Source organism: Carettochelys insculpta, chromosome 7, assembly GCF_033958435.1.
Source record: "Carettochelys insculpta isolate YL-2023 chromosome 7, ASM3395843v1, whole genome shotgun sequence".
NCBI lineage: Eukaryota > Metazoa > Chordata > Testudines > Carettochelyidae > Carettochelys > Carettochelys insculpta.
Window position 1 is genome coordinate 56,872,779 of NC_134143.1, and position 14,719 is coordinate 56,887,497.

Here is a 14,719-nt window from a genome sequence, read left to right on the forward strand (position 1 = left end):
AAAGTGCTTGGTTCTGCCACGAGGGCAGGGGGCTGAACTCGATGGCCTCTCGAGGTCCCTTCCAGTCCTACTCTTCTATGATTCTATGATTCTATATACTGAGCTACATATTGAGTACCCCTCAATACTTTGCAGATATGTTCCAGGAAATGGGCTTATACTGAAACAATGTAAAGAGGAGAATTTTCCCCAACAGGAATCAATGTAAATAGTGAGGATGTATTGCACCAAATCCTCTAAGTCACCTATGAGATGGAGAATGGGGAACCTTATCCCAACAATGGAATATGAGAGGTGTTAGGTTCCCGGACCTTAGAGTGTAACACTACTTTTCTGAACTCATACAGAACAACCCAAATACAACTCACACACAGGTTTTTAAAACATTTAATTCGCACTTATTTTGAATTGAACACCACTTTTACTAGCACTTTTACTAGCACTTTTAAACAGCACTTTAAAAGCATTTTAGTGTTCCCATCATTAAAAAGGAAAATCATCTTTATTAACATTTAAGCACCATTTTAATTCTAAAACCATTTTTATTAGGATAGCACTTTTAAACTGTATCTAAAAACATTTTAATGTTCCCACCATTTTAAGATTTTAAAAAGCTCATTAAATTGAAAACCCTATTTATTAGCATTTTAAACAGTAATTTAAAAAAAAAATCCTACATAGGTGGAGGATGAAGATGTCACCTCAACATTACCAAGTTTGGCTTCCATCACTTTCTCTTTAAAGAAAGAGTCCAGCTTTGTTTGCTTACCACGCTGAAGTCTGGCATAGTAAATTTCTCTGTAGCCTGCCAAATCATTATTTATGGCTCTTGACACCTTTGCAGAATGATCAATGAGATGATCATTTGCCTTAAAAATGTCATGCAGCTTCTCAGACTGTTCAAACATATGTCAAAGGGTAGCAGTTGTCAGCCCCCTTCTTTCATGTTCCTGTTCATCTCTGTCTTTGTCCATACATTCTTCCTGGAATGCTTGTTTGTTTAATTCAGCAAGATCCTAATTAGTGAGATACATAGAATGCAATTCCCACAGCTCTGCCACCTCATTGTCTTCAACTTCGTTAAAACCATCCTCTCTTGCTAGTTACTCTATTTCAGAAAGAAGGGGGTTTCTTCAAACCCTATGGAGTATTTAATGCCCTCAGGATAAGTGTGTGTTTTATTAACTTTATTTTTCCCCAGACACTGCTCATCATGCGAACTGAGATTTCTTCCCAGGTCGCTCCAATGATCATCACAATGTCCATAATCTTTAATTTTTTCCAAAGTTCCTGGACTGTTGATTTTCCCTCACCATCAGTTTCCTGGATGAATGCTCAAAATGTGTCCCACAAATAAGATGCCTCAGAGATAGCAATAACCCTGGTCCATTGGCTGCAGGATTAATGTTGTCAGAGGTGGCATAAAAAGATCTCTGAAGTTTGGACAGATCCTTGAAGTTTCTAATCCAGGTCTTGGGCACTAGCATAATCCAAAATCAAAAGGTTCCTAAATGTAAGATTTTGTTCCTGGCAATACTTTTTCCTTTCATGAACAAAGTTGTCCACAAACCAGTCACAGAAAATTTGCCTTGTTATCCAGGCCTTTCTGGGTGATTTCTGTATGACAGGAAGCTGAGATTTCACATAGTTTTTCAAAGCTCCTGAGTTTTCACTTTCATAGACAAGCAAAGGCTTGAGTTTCTCATCACTTTTAATGTTGCTCCCTGCCACCAGCGTTAGGCAATCTTCAGAGGCCTTGAAGTCAGGAACACTTTTTTTGTTAATAGAAATAATGAGTTCTAGATAGCATCCATTTCCAACACAGAGCCATCTTATCTGCATTCAAATCTTGGTGAGAGTCATCATTGCCTTCATCAACCACTTTCTTAAGCATTTCAGGAAATGCTTCAACTGTTTCCATGTCAGCACTAACTGCCTCACCCTGCACTCACACATTTTTAAATCTGTTATCTTTTCTGGAATTGGTGAAACCATCCTTGGCTTGCAGTGAATGTTTCCCCAGCAGCCTCTTCTTCATCAATGTTTATGTCCTCATACAAGCTGATGGCTTTCTCCTGAATGAGAGCTAGGCTGATCAAGGTATTTTTATGCAGATCTTCCAGCCATATAGCTGGCATGTGTTCCATTTTACTTCTACTTTGCCATGTAATCTTTACAGAGGAATGTTTTGAACTGTGCTTTGCTTTACAGTGTCCTTAGCATTCTTGATAAGAATATACATGATTACTGCTGGTAGTCCAAGATGGCGAGCAATATCAACAGAATGTCTACCTTTTTTACTGTGCTTTATAATGTCTCATTTTATACCCAAAGTCACACTGTTGTGGCACTGCTTACATTCACTAATTCCGCTCACACGGGCAATATGCTTAGAACTCATTGTTTCTGACTGAGGGACTGAGGAAGTTGCTTCAGAGAGGCACTTTTGCTTGCTTTGGGTCCACGCTGGCACAAAATAGGAATTAGTTGTGTGTGCACGTGGGCAGCATAAGAACACAAGTGTGGGTAACGTAAGGATGTGAAGCAGAATGGATCCGCTTTTCAAAGGCAATATACATGCAAAACCAGGATTAAGTTGGGAGATGTGTAATGGGAGCCCCCTGTAGTTCAGTTGCTGCTGGAAGTTGCCATCATAATTTCTTTCAGGGAAAGCCAAACATACATAATTTGAAACTTTTCTCACCACAATACCACATTTTTGCAACTAAGGCTCTATAAGAGCTGTATGGTCTGGAAGTGGAAGTGGAATGGCATATGCAATTTATGAAGGAAGGCAAAAAAATAAATACAGGAACAAAAATAACTTTGTTCCAGACCACGTCTGTTTCCCTCATTCTGTGTGTTTGGCAGCATTCTGCATGTCTAGAAAAGTGAACATAATAAAATAATCAGAATAGTCTATGTACCTGGGGGCTCTCTTTCAAAAGTTTGCTAAAAATAGATAATCAATGACCCTGATGCTTCAAACCCTTATACCTGAACATGCTGCATTGAAATTAATGGGATAAAAGGACTGCTCTGACACCATTTCCCCTACATTGGCTACAAGAAGCATAGAATCCAATTCCAAATGAAGGAATCTCAGAAGCAGGCCCTAAGAAAGAAAAGAGTGCTCTGCACTACACAAGAAGCAAAATCTGTTGCACAATGAAAATATCTTCTATTCAAATAGAGTGGCTTGAGGCTATAATTCTTCTTGAAGGTGGAGTTAGCAAAAGGCAAGACTGGAAAAGACTGGGCTAGCCAGTTACCTTGGAGGGGACCATCTGTCACAAATGAATAAGAAGAGGAGAAAGTAATTTGAAGTTGAGCGTAGTGGAAAAAATCCAGTAATTCAGAATCATCTGTGAGTAAAATAACAACAAACTGACAAGATTCTAGGAAAGCTCCCTCCCTAACAAAAAGCCTAAATTAACCCTTTATTATTTCAACTGCTAGAACGAGTCTTAATGAAACTGCTTGATATCTGTAAGTACTTTGCTGTTTCAAAAGTGCTTATGGACTGTATAGCAAATTATATACCTTTTTGGTTTTACTTATTCTAGTATTGGATAAGAGTTGTATAAGGGGTGATGAAGAACACTAGAAAATGGCGCTTTAGGAAAATCAAAGGTTGCATAATTCCAGAAAATAGCCTAGTAGTGTCACAAACTTGAGCACACCTTTAGAGTATTGACCACATTTGATAGGATGACTTGAATATCAGTGTGAAGCTGAAAGGGAGGAACCAAAGTGTGAACCAGTTTATACTGCAGCATGTTCCAAAAACTTGTGAAGACCAGTCAATGCCTTACTTTGAAAAGGAAGGCCAATTCCTTTACAAATATTAGACACACCATGAAAGTGATGAAGGCCCCCTCAGATGAGTCACTTAAAACTGAAGGAAATAGTACAGAATATATCGTTGAGGTAATGCATGTGTGACCAAGGAATAAACAACCTAATGGATCATTAGGTTTCCGCTATTATCAGTTCTCTGGATCACCAATTATTTTTAACCCTGGTTTTGGGGAGTATGATAGAACAGAGGGATGATGGAAAGAATTTTATACAGCACTACTCAGACTATGGGAAATGGAGCATACTGCCCTTAATGTAATTTTAATTCTGGTGCCAAGAGCTGCACATTCCACAAGCCATGTTCTGAGACTTATCTGATTGTCCCCTTCAGCAAATGATGTGTTGCAATTCACAGTGGGCCAGTAAAGATAATCCTATCAGTATACTGAAATTATACTCCTTTTTCCATTGAGGCTCACAGGCAATAATCCTGTTTATTGTCCGTTTTTCTTCTTTCCTCTGTGAAGTTTTCTGATTAACTAGCCAGAATAAATTTGAAGAGTCTGTCATCATTTCAGGAATCATGGTGCCAGAGGGATTCTAACACCTACAGTATTTTTAACTTTCCTGCCAAACCTTTCCCCTCCCCCTTTTCATTCATTTGCAACTCCATTATTATTTGTATTTGCTTCTTGGGGGTGCGTGTGTTGAGGGGGAGGGAGAAGGCAACATTATTTAGCTCATCTCCCAGTCCAAACTGGGGGAAACTCCCCTCCCAACAACTCTTATTCTTAATACTGATTTTATAGAACTTTGAATGACATCACATCACGGCTTCCAATTCATTTTTCCCTTACAAGGGCAATATTGTACATTCAGCAAACTGTCCCAGATACTAAAAACGGCTTGGGAGCAACAATAATTGTGAATAGAGTGAGTAGGTTCACTGTTCTGACTAGTTTCAGGGGCTCAGCTCTTGGAAAGCAGCCTAAAAAAATACCAATTTAAAGGGGAAAAAAAAAAAGGACCTAAGGCATTTGGTAAGGCCAGACATTAGTTCCATTTAGGGCTTAAACCATCCCACACTTAATTGTGGGTCTGCTGCATTAGCTTGTAGGAGTAGTAAAAGCATGTAATTCGAGCTAATCAGATCGGCACAGGAACTGGGTATTTAGTGCCAAGTGAGACCACAGAACAAAAGGACAAATGTGATTCCAGAAAAAGTAGCTTTATAGCAGAGCATATAAAATCACAGAACATTCTTGCAAACCAGTTGTTCTGAAAAAGCACAGAAGTTTAAGTACTGAAGTACCTAAGACACTTCGGGGTACAGTCCTTGTTTGAACTGCTAAACGAAGTGTTTGCGGACTCTGTGGTATTAAGCTCTAAAATCAAAGGCTTGTGTTGGTGCCTAGCCCCATTAGCTCAGTTGGATAGTAGGTGGATGTCCTGAGTGGCTGGGGGAAAGAATCCTTCCACGCAGGCTGAGGAGCAGCTGGGGAGTCACTCTGTTCGGGCTATTTCAACCTGCTGGCCCAAATAGTTGCCCATCTCTCTTGCTTGCTCTCCCTTTGAGGTAGAAGAATGGAAGAGTTCACAGTGACATATCTTGCACCTGTACCTCAGCTCACCCCACGTAAGACCGTTCAGTTCCAATGAAGATGTAATGTGGGCTGACATACAGTGAAAAAATGTCCCTGTGTCCATCCTTAGAACTGAATGTTGTGTTTAGACATGTATATTCAATTCCAGTGGACATCTCTAGAGATGTGCTTATGTATGCTGGGGTAGAATTTGTTCCTAATAACTTTAAAACTTTAACCCTTTCCTGGAAAATACATTACATGGGGAACTACCTTGGTCCCTGTTACCTAAAAGGTCTTTCCTTCTCTAGCCTCTGCAGGCCTGATGACTGGGGAGGAAGGGCCCAGGCCTGGCTTTAGGGAAAGGCAACCAAGATGGTTGCCTGGGGTCCTGTGCCTTTAGGGCCCTGCATCCCAATTGACTATAGCATCCAATGGCTGGGCCCTGCTGTCAGTGTGCTGCCTTGGGCCCCGCCCACTGGCCAGCCCTGCTGAGCCAGTTTTGGGGGTGAGGAAAGGAGGCAGTTGCCCTGGGCTTCGCAATTCAAAAAGGCCCTGCTGCCAGAATGTTGTGGGGCACACTGCAGGTGGCTCTCAGGGCTGGTTCAGGGAAGGGGAGGCATTGAGGGCTGGCTGCCCCAACCCCAGCCCTTCTGCCTGGTGCCCTATCCCTTCCCAGAGCATGGAGCCTCTGGGTGTCCCCCCTTTCCTCCCCGGCACCTTACCCAGGGGCCCAGCAATTCTTTTGCCCCCCCCCAAGCCTCTATTGTAGTATGTAGTTTATTATATAAAAAGTTGTTGAGGCAAATAATAAATATCTGTCTAAGATACGTGCTAAGAAGATTGTGTGCTTAATAAATGTACTACTGTTCACAGAGTTCTGCTCTGTTATAAATCAGGTTTCTGCTCCTCCCCCAACACAGAAATATGATATAATATGGTTTCAACAAAGACTAATGTGTACAGATTAGCATGATTGTTTTCAAATCATGGTTTCTGGAGTGGTGCTAGCATTAAAAAAACAAACAACAACGACCTTGTAAATCAATTAGCCAACTGTCAGTCATTTGCTGTTTTTTTATACATATTTTGCATCTGATTTTACCACGACTGAATTTAGCATTAAAAACACGACTGATGGCACCTGAACGTGAAGTTGCCCTCTCCTTCCACACGGAAGAAATAAGCCAGATTCTCATTTCAGTTGTATCCCATGCAATTCCAGGGATATGCTACATCGGCATAGAATTTGAACCAATGTTACAAAGACTGAGTTGTACAGAAAGTATTTTTCATTTCCCCATTGAAAATATGGACAAAAATGAAGTGTTCTGTTTTTGTCAGAATTTTTAGTGGAAAATGCTTCCGTTTTGTATAAAATTAAAAGCCTAATATTTTGGCCTCAGAGTGAAAATTCACCAAAAAGCTGATCTTCTTTCCCCCCAAAGTTTTTGCTGAAACTTTTTAGGCATCTAGTATTTTCTAACAAACAAATGTAATTTTTGAGGAAAGCAGACTTTTTCCGCAAAAAGTTAAATGCAGTGAAAAATCCAAGAAAAAAAATTGATTTTTTTTTTTTTTTAGGATGAGCCATATTCATAGATCCAGAGATATGAAGGCCTGAAGGAGCATTAGAACATAGGCCTCATCTACAGGGAGTTGTTTTCCCAGCAGCTCCGTGCTCATGAGCAGTCTCACAATTGCAAATGGCTGCTCATTAGCATAATCACTCAGCTAATTAGAATAGCAGTGCAAGATCTCACTGCTGGCAGGTAACAGGCCCTGTGGATGTGTCTCTGCTGGCAAAAAACCCCTCTGTCACCAATCCCTTATGCCTGAAATTCCAGCATAAGGGGCTGGTGACAGAGTGGTTTTTTGCCAGCAGATGCATGTTCACCTGGCCTGTTTACTGCTGGCAGCAGCTTCTGCCAGCAGTGAGATCTCACATGGCTATGCTAATTAGCTGCATTATTATGCTAATGAGCAGCCATTTGCAATTGTGAGACTGCTCATCAGCATGGAGCTGCCAGGAGAACAGCTCCGTGTAGACATGTCCTTATTGAAAAGGTAATTCACCTGTAGGGTTCCATTCAGTGTACTGGAATAGAACGAGATTGGCTGGTTGAAGACAGTTTAAGATGGCCCCAATTTGCTCCCTTATAAGCCCTCAGGTGTTCTGTTCAGCCCAGCTCCATTAATTCTCCTTAGCAATGCACTATGGACATGGGAGCATTGGGGCTGTCTGCACAATCACTTTCTCTCTTAGTACTTCTAAATCATACTTCAATTATAGCATCACAAAGAATAACACAAGAATAAGGTCTGATTGTGTCACAGTATGAAGTATAAGCGTTAAACAGAGCAATCAAAACAGAAGAGTTGTATTTGTCAGAAAACAATTGAATCCTATACTTGGAGGCACAATGGATGTATTATAAATGCCCGAGGAATTTGTTTGAGTCTGCGTGGTTCATATAAGCATTTGCAGTTCTTTTCTCAGGTGGTTTAAAATGGAACTTCTGACTTTGGCAGCAAATCATTTTTGGTTTTCAAATCATAAGAAAAACCATGAACTCGAGGAAAAAATATAAGGATGTCTGGCTTCAATTGTCATATGGCAATTTACAGAGAAAAATCCCATTATTAAAAAGAGTAAGTACAGAATAGAAACATGTTGTTTTATATAGCTTAGTCAAATTCTCTTACTACTTAAGATTTATGTGATATTAAATGTTCAAGATATTAAAGAATTGGACCCTGAGGTTCAACTTTTAAATCTGTGTTCAGTCACCTAAGTGGGCAGATTTTCAAAATTCTGAACATCCAACTCGCCTCATTGAAGGTAGAGCTGAATATTAAATGTTGCAATATCAGAACTGGTTAATGTTTTAAGTCCCAAATTTGGTTAAAAAGTGAAAACAGAAAAGTATTGGAGTGTGATGTTTCGAGAAATCTCAATTAAGAAATATCAGAACTTTTTTTCAGTATTGTTTACCAAATCAAACTATTTTGACTTTCCTGAATTGAACTGCTACACTTTAATTTGTCCATCTGAAATGAAAAGTTTAGTTTCAGTCAGTGGACGTGAATCTCTTCATCCCTCCAAATTCTCTGGGTTCTCCATGCCCCAGTCTTTCCCATTGGACTTCCTTCCCCCCAAAAAGTCTACATTCTCCCTCATGCACTGCATGCTCTTTCCTCATGACTGAGTTGCCACACCTCAGTTGTTAGCACACGGGCCCCCTAAGCCTCGGGTTGTGAGTTCAATCTTTGAAGTGGTCTTTCCAGCTTCTAGAGCAGGTTAGACTTAAAATAAAATAAAAAACCCTGTGAGGGATTGCAAAGGTGATGTAAGTGCAGGGGAATGGAGGGAATCTGAGGTGATGATCCTGCTGTGAGTGAAGGGAGCTGTACTTGGTGACTTCTCAAAGTACCTTCCAATTCTGTGAGAGATGTATCTCTGTGTTTCAGAGAGCCTGCTGGGAATTTTATTTTGAGAAAAGCCCTGCTTTCTGATGGATCTTTTTAAAATTCCAGCCAGCCCTACATTAATTTCAATGGATTTAGAAATCTAAATTATGCATCTTTACTAGAAAAAATCTTGGCCTTCTATTACAACTGGGCTATGTTTCTGGTGGAAAATGCTGAACTTCAAAGCTGTCTTTCATGATAATTACCAGAGGGGTAGCCAAATTAGTCTGTATCTTCAAAAACAACAAGAAACCTTGTGGCACCTTATAGACTGACAGATATTTTGGAGCATAAGCTTTCACGGGTAAAGACCCGCTTCATCAAATGCATGAGTGGGGGGTTCCAGAGGAGAGTTTGAATATATGGGCTTATGAAAAGGAGGGAGTCTAGCTCATATATTTAAACCCTCTGGAACCCCCCACTCATGCATCTGATAAAGCGGGTCTTTGCCCACAAAAGCTTAGCTCCAAAATATCTGTCAGTCTGTAAGGTGCCACGTGACTTCTTGCTGTTTTTCATGATAATGTTCAGTTTTCATTTTCTCTTTCAAGGATATTTATTATCTTCTCTCAGTCCAAAGTTGAATTTCTTGAAGTGGAAGTAGAAGTGAAATCTTCAGTGAATCCGCAGGTTTTCAAGGTGAAGCAATACATGCTCATTCCTAACCTGATAATGATATTTGTATGTATAAATTCTTGTGCAATTGTGAACATCTAATTATATGCCTGTTCAAATATGACTGATAATGCTTCCACAGAAGTAGGCCTTCCACTGGCTTCAATGGGAGAGGAAAAAGTGGCTCCCTGATATACTGTGCCTTTAAGATGCAGCAAGGCGTGAGGAAGGAGTCATGCTGCAGCAGAAACTCCCTGGAGAAATAGCCACTGATTCAGCCAGATTTCCTCTGGGGGTCCTAGGGATGTGCATCCTGATGTTCTACCTCTCCCAGCCTTTGAAAGGGTGAAGCTTCTGCTCCCACTCTGTCCTGGTAGTAGCTGCGGATGGAAGGGTGGAATCACTTTGCCCTTCCCCTGTGCCTTGGGGATGCTGACACAGGGTCTAAACCTGCACCTATTAAAGTCAAGAATAAGACTCCCAATGACTTTAATGGGTGCAGAATTAAGATCTCACTGCCTGTGCTGTCCCAATAGTATATGGACAGTAGAACATAAGCACCACCATTTGTCCCTTGATTTCCTCTGAGTTGGGTTACAGCTGTTCATCTTGGAAGTCGTTCTGGTAAACGTACGTGTCGCTCTGTAAAGATACTCTCTGCTGGTTGGACAATTCCTAAGTATCACTGGCACAACAATCCTGAGTTTGCTGAAAGTTAGATGGTCAATAGAATTTTTAAAGTCCATGATCTGTTTGTACATTGGGAAGGTGAACTTAGTGCAGAAACGTAAACTTGGTTTTTAATTGTATTTTTTATTCTCTCCCCCACACGTCCTGACCTGTACCCTGCTGCCAAAAGAAAACCATTGATAGGGAACACACATACTTTCTTAATATATATTCTTGTTGAATGATAAGAAGAGGAGCTGTCGGGTCAACAGGTTTTAGGCAGCATATCTATTAGAAACAATGGAAAGCATCAAAGCTGAGCACTAGGGAAAACAAACTCTCCCATCCTGCTGTCTATACCTGAAGAAATTCTGATATTAGGTGTTGTAACTGACATGATTTGACATGTTTGTTGCATTTTGAATAATTGCTTCTTGCTGAAAACATGTTTTCTTTTTACTATGTGGCTGATGTACTGTACTGCTCATCTTTAAGACAGACATAAAGAAACACTTGCTTTGTGGATTGCAAATAAAAGGCCTTATCCTCCTTGAAAGACTCCAGCATAATCATGTCCTGGAACCGCTGTGCGGGGTGGATCTTTTCTCTGCAGTGTGGAGTTCTGAGCAGGGAAGAGCTGAGAATCTCTATTAGATTTAGACTCAGACTGGGGTTTCTGGGATGTAAGGGACTGGGGTTCATTTTTGGATTACCTCTTACCAAAATCTCAGAGGTTATTTTGAAGTATTGGGAAACTTGAGCAGAAGTATCATAAGAATGGCTGTTGTCATACAATTTTGGGTAGAGCAGGCATCAATCAGACCATAGAACATAGGCATGATTTCATTACAGATCCAGTGGAAATCCTCCCCATGGTAGTAAGCTGCTGTTCAGGCTTTTAGAAGTATTTTCCTCAGAAATGTATACTAAAGTGAATTAGTGAAAGGTACTCCCTGCAAGATTAAAAACTCAAATACTATATGGAAGTATACACTTGCAGACAGTAAGAATGTAAATGTATTGAATATTTTTGTGATTCATTATAGTCCACTCAATATTGCATACATAAGGTATCAGTTGAGTGTGAGAGCACCAACTTCCCAGTCACTTTGGATTTTGTTCCTTATGATAAGAAAAAGGGTCCTCTTAAAATAATGAATGGCTTACGTATTACAAAATACATCATAAAGTATTCTATCTTGTATTAAATATCAGTAAGAAGCCACAAGGAATCAATCCATGTAACAAAAGTTCAAGGAATTTTTTCTTATTAGTTTATAGCTGCCATGCAGCCTCTATGCAAATCTTACTTAAAAATAGTTTGATGAAGCAAGTGTTTATTTTAAAGAATTATCATCCACTTACAATCCAGCAACTGGAAGTATAGTGAAGACCTATAGCAGCGCTGTAGAGTGCAAAAAATTAATGTGCCAAAACCTCTTTCGTTTTGGACTAAACTTTTTTGGAAATTGCTTTACATAATCAATTCTGGAGCATGAGGCTTTCTATTCTCAGTATATGTCTCTGGGGAAATTTGTTGCGAATTAATATGGAGATTTTGAAGAAAACCACAAAGCTTTTGTTGCTCCTTGCATATTTGAGGAGATGGTCTACAGAATGTAATCAAGAGTACTCTTCTGTTGTGCTTTTCGTATGATGTACTCCAGCTCTGTGGTGCAAGTCTGCAATGTGCTAAATATACTTCTTGTGCTTCTTGTATGCTGTCAGCATGTGTATCGAGTGCTACAGTTTTTACTTTGAACTAATAAGCAATGGAAATTTCAAATTATGATATTTAAATTTAAAATTCAAAAGTCATACTCATGTTGGCTTGTTGTATAAATCTTTCAAAAGGGAACGGAAACGATATACCACATGATTAACTTAAATAGTCACAGTTTTTATTTAATTTTCGCACCATGTGGATTTCATGAATACTTGCACTGAACAGTTCTCATATGACTCACAGACCAAGAAAAAAATTGCAAATGTTTTGAGCAAAGAATAAATCTGAGAATTTATCGGATGATTTGTGGTGGCACAATAAGATAAATTATTATTGAAATGTGGATTTTCTAAGTACCCTAAGTGTGTTAGACACCAAACTCTCAGTGTAGCATGAATGAGATTTGGGTTCAAAACTGTATTAGGCTTTTTTGAGAACCGTAGGATACACATTGTTCACTGTGCTCCAGCTCTAAGTACCTTGGACCACTATCCTTGACAAAACCCAGCATGTCTGTGTTATACCTCTCCCTGTTCAGGTATAACACCTGTCTCGTCAGTGTCTGTTGACAAAACAGCCATGTAGACACTCTGGGGTCCTTTTGTTGACAGACAGGGCTTCCAGTTCACTGGGCAGCCCCGTCTGCAAAGCTTCTGGTCAACCGTTCTGTCAATGGAGGGTCAGGCAGTCTGTCTGCTTTCTGTCGACAGAGTAGATTGCTCTTTTGATCTGCTTTTATTTGTAGACAGGATCTGTTGACAGAAGTTTTCCTGGAAATCTCTTCCAACAGTCACTTCTGTTGACAGAGGAGTCTCATGTAGACATAGCCGTCATGTTTACAAATCAGGCTATGTCAAAACTTCTGTCAGCTGCCAAAGCAATGCAATAGTATATAGTATTTCAAAAAATGTAACAAATGTTGCAGGAGGGGGTGCCTGGGATAACATGGTGACGTTTAACAACCAGAATTCCTGTGGCACCTTATAGACTAACAGATATTTTGGAGAATAAGCTTTCGTGGGCAAAGACCCGCTTCGTCAGATGCATGATTGAAGTTTGTAGTATATGTGTCATGCTATATAGATGCAGTCTGAACCCTTGAATAACCATCCCATTAAATACAGCGGCGATTTAAACAGCAGAGTCTTACTGCAATTTAATAAAGTGCCGTGCAAATGGCTCTTAAAACATACGGAGTTCAACAGTTGATATTCTTTCTGTAAGTTTTTTGATCCGTATTCTAGGATTTGGTAACATGGCTGTTTTTGTCTGTTGAGTCTATAGGATGAGTCAGGAAATCAACAGAAAAGTTACACTTTTAGGTAAAATTCTATAGGATTTTTCTTCATAAAAGAAGAATGCAAGAAAACCCCCCAAAATACCACCCCACCAACATCCGCTAAAACCTGACTGGAAGCAACAAACATTCACAAGAGCTTGTATCTATTCTTTAGGAAAGAATTTACCCCTGGCCTGCATATCTCATCAACCAAATTCTTTGCCAGGTTGTTTACAAAGGAGGATATGGATACAGATGCTGTAAACAGACATACATTTTCCAGGGCAGGAAGAAAAAATACTGAAAGGAATCAAGATCACAACAAAATATTGTAAGTAATTTAAAAAGTACAGTGTCTGTAGGCTGACAAGCTTTAGGCGCTTATTCAGCAAAGCACATCAGCACAGACTTGATTATGAGCATATGCTTTAGTCCACCCTTATTCCACAAAATAATTATGTATAGTATTAACTCTGTAATCATACCTAGAGCAGATGTAGTGCCTTTTGTTAGTAGATTTCTTAGCACTTTACAAAGATAATGTTATTAGTTCCATTTTACAGATAGTGAAACTGAGGCACAGAGAGGTGAAGTGGTTTGCCCAAGATCACCCAGATGGCCAATGCCAGAGAGGGGAATAGACCTGGAGTGTTTAAAGTCTGCTTCATTAAGCCTGTGCTTGAGAGCTTTGCTGAATCAGCATCTTAATGCAAAAGTATATTTGCCCTCTAAGAATTCTGAAGGAACAAGGTACACCACAGAAAACATTTTAATAAATTTGCCTTGATGTGGTGATGTAATGGATTCAGCTCTCAGGGAAGATTGATCTAAACTATCCATAAAAAAGAGGAGGTTTTGAACATATTGTAATTTATCCAAGATATAGGAATTAGATTGAAAATGGAACATTGTAAGGTATAATCAATAAGATCAATTAGTGGGTGATCTATGTAATTGGATTGAGGTTCAAGAGAAGTGCACAGTAATACTTCTCATAACAGATTGCTTGCAGAATACATATTCTGATGCATTTTGATTTAATTTTGTTTGCTGTATGTGTTAGTGATATGGAAGTGTGCGTGCCTTAACCTGATAACATGAGAAATAATGTATAAAACAAGGCAACATAATTCAACTTGATTTGAAACAACTTGAAACTGATGGGTGATTTTTGTAATTCAGTCTGTTGAAATGCATATTGACAAAATATTCTCTGTAAAATAGAAACAAATATTAATAGTCAAAAATTGCACAAGATTGGCAGAAAATTGAAAGGGAATGAGATCTATTTCTGGAGAGAAAAATCTGTTTGAGGGATTGGAAAAATGGGATGATTCTAGTAGGATTTCATAAAAATTTGGATTTACCGTACTGTATCCAGGAAACTGTTGACATAGCTAATCTGTTGTCCTGCTTCTGACTCTGGCCAACATTTTGTCCTTGGTAGAAAGGAGGAATAAATCATAGAAATGTAGGAATGGAAGGGAGCTCAAATAGGTCATCTAGATCCATCCTCTGCATTCAAGGCATGACTAAGTAATAACTAGGCCTAAGGGTACCATTTCAGGAGTGTGG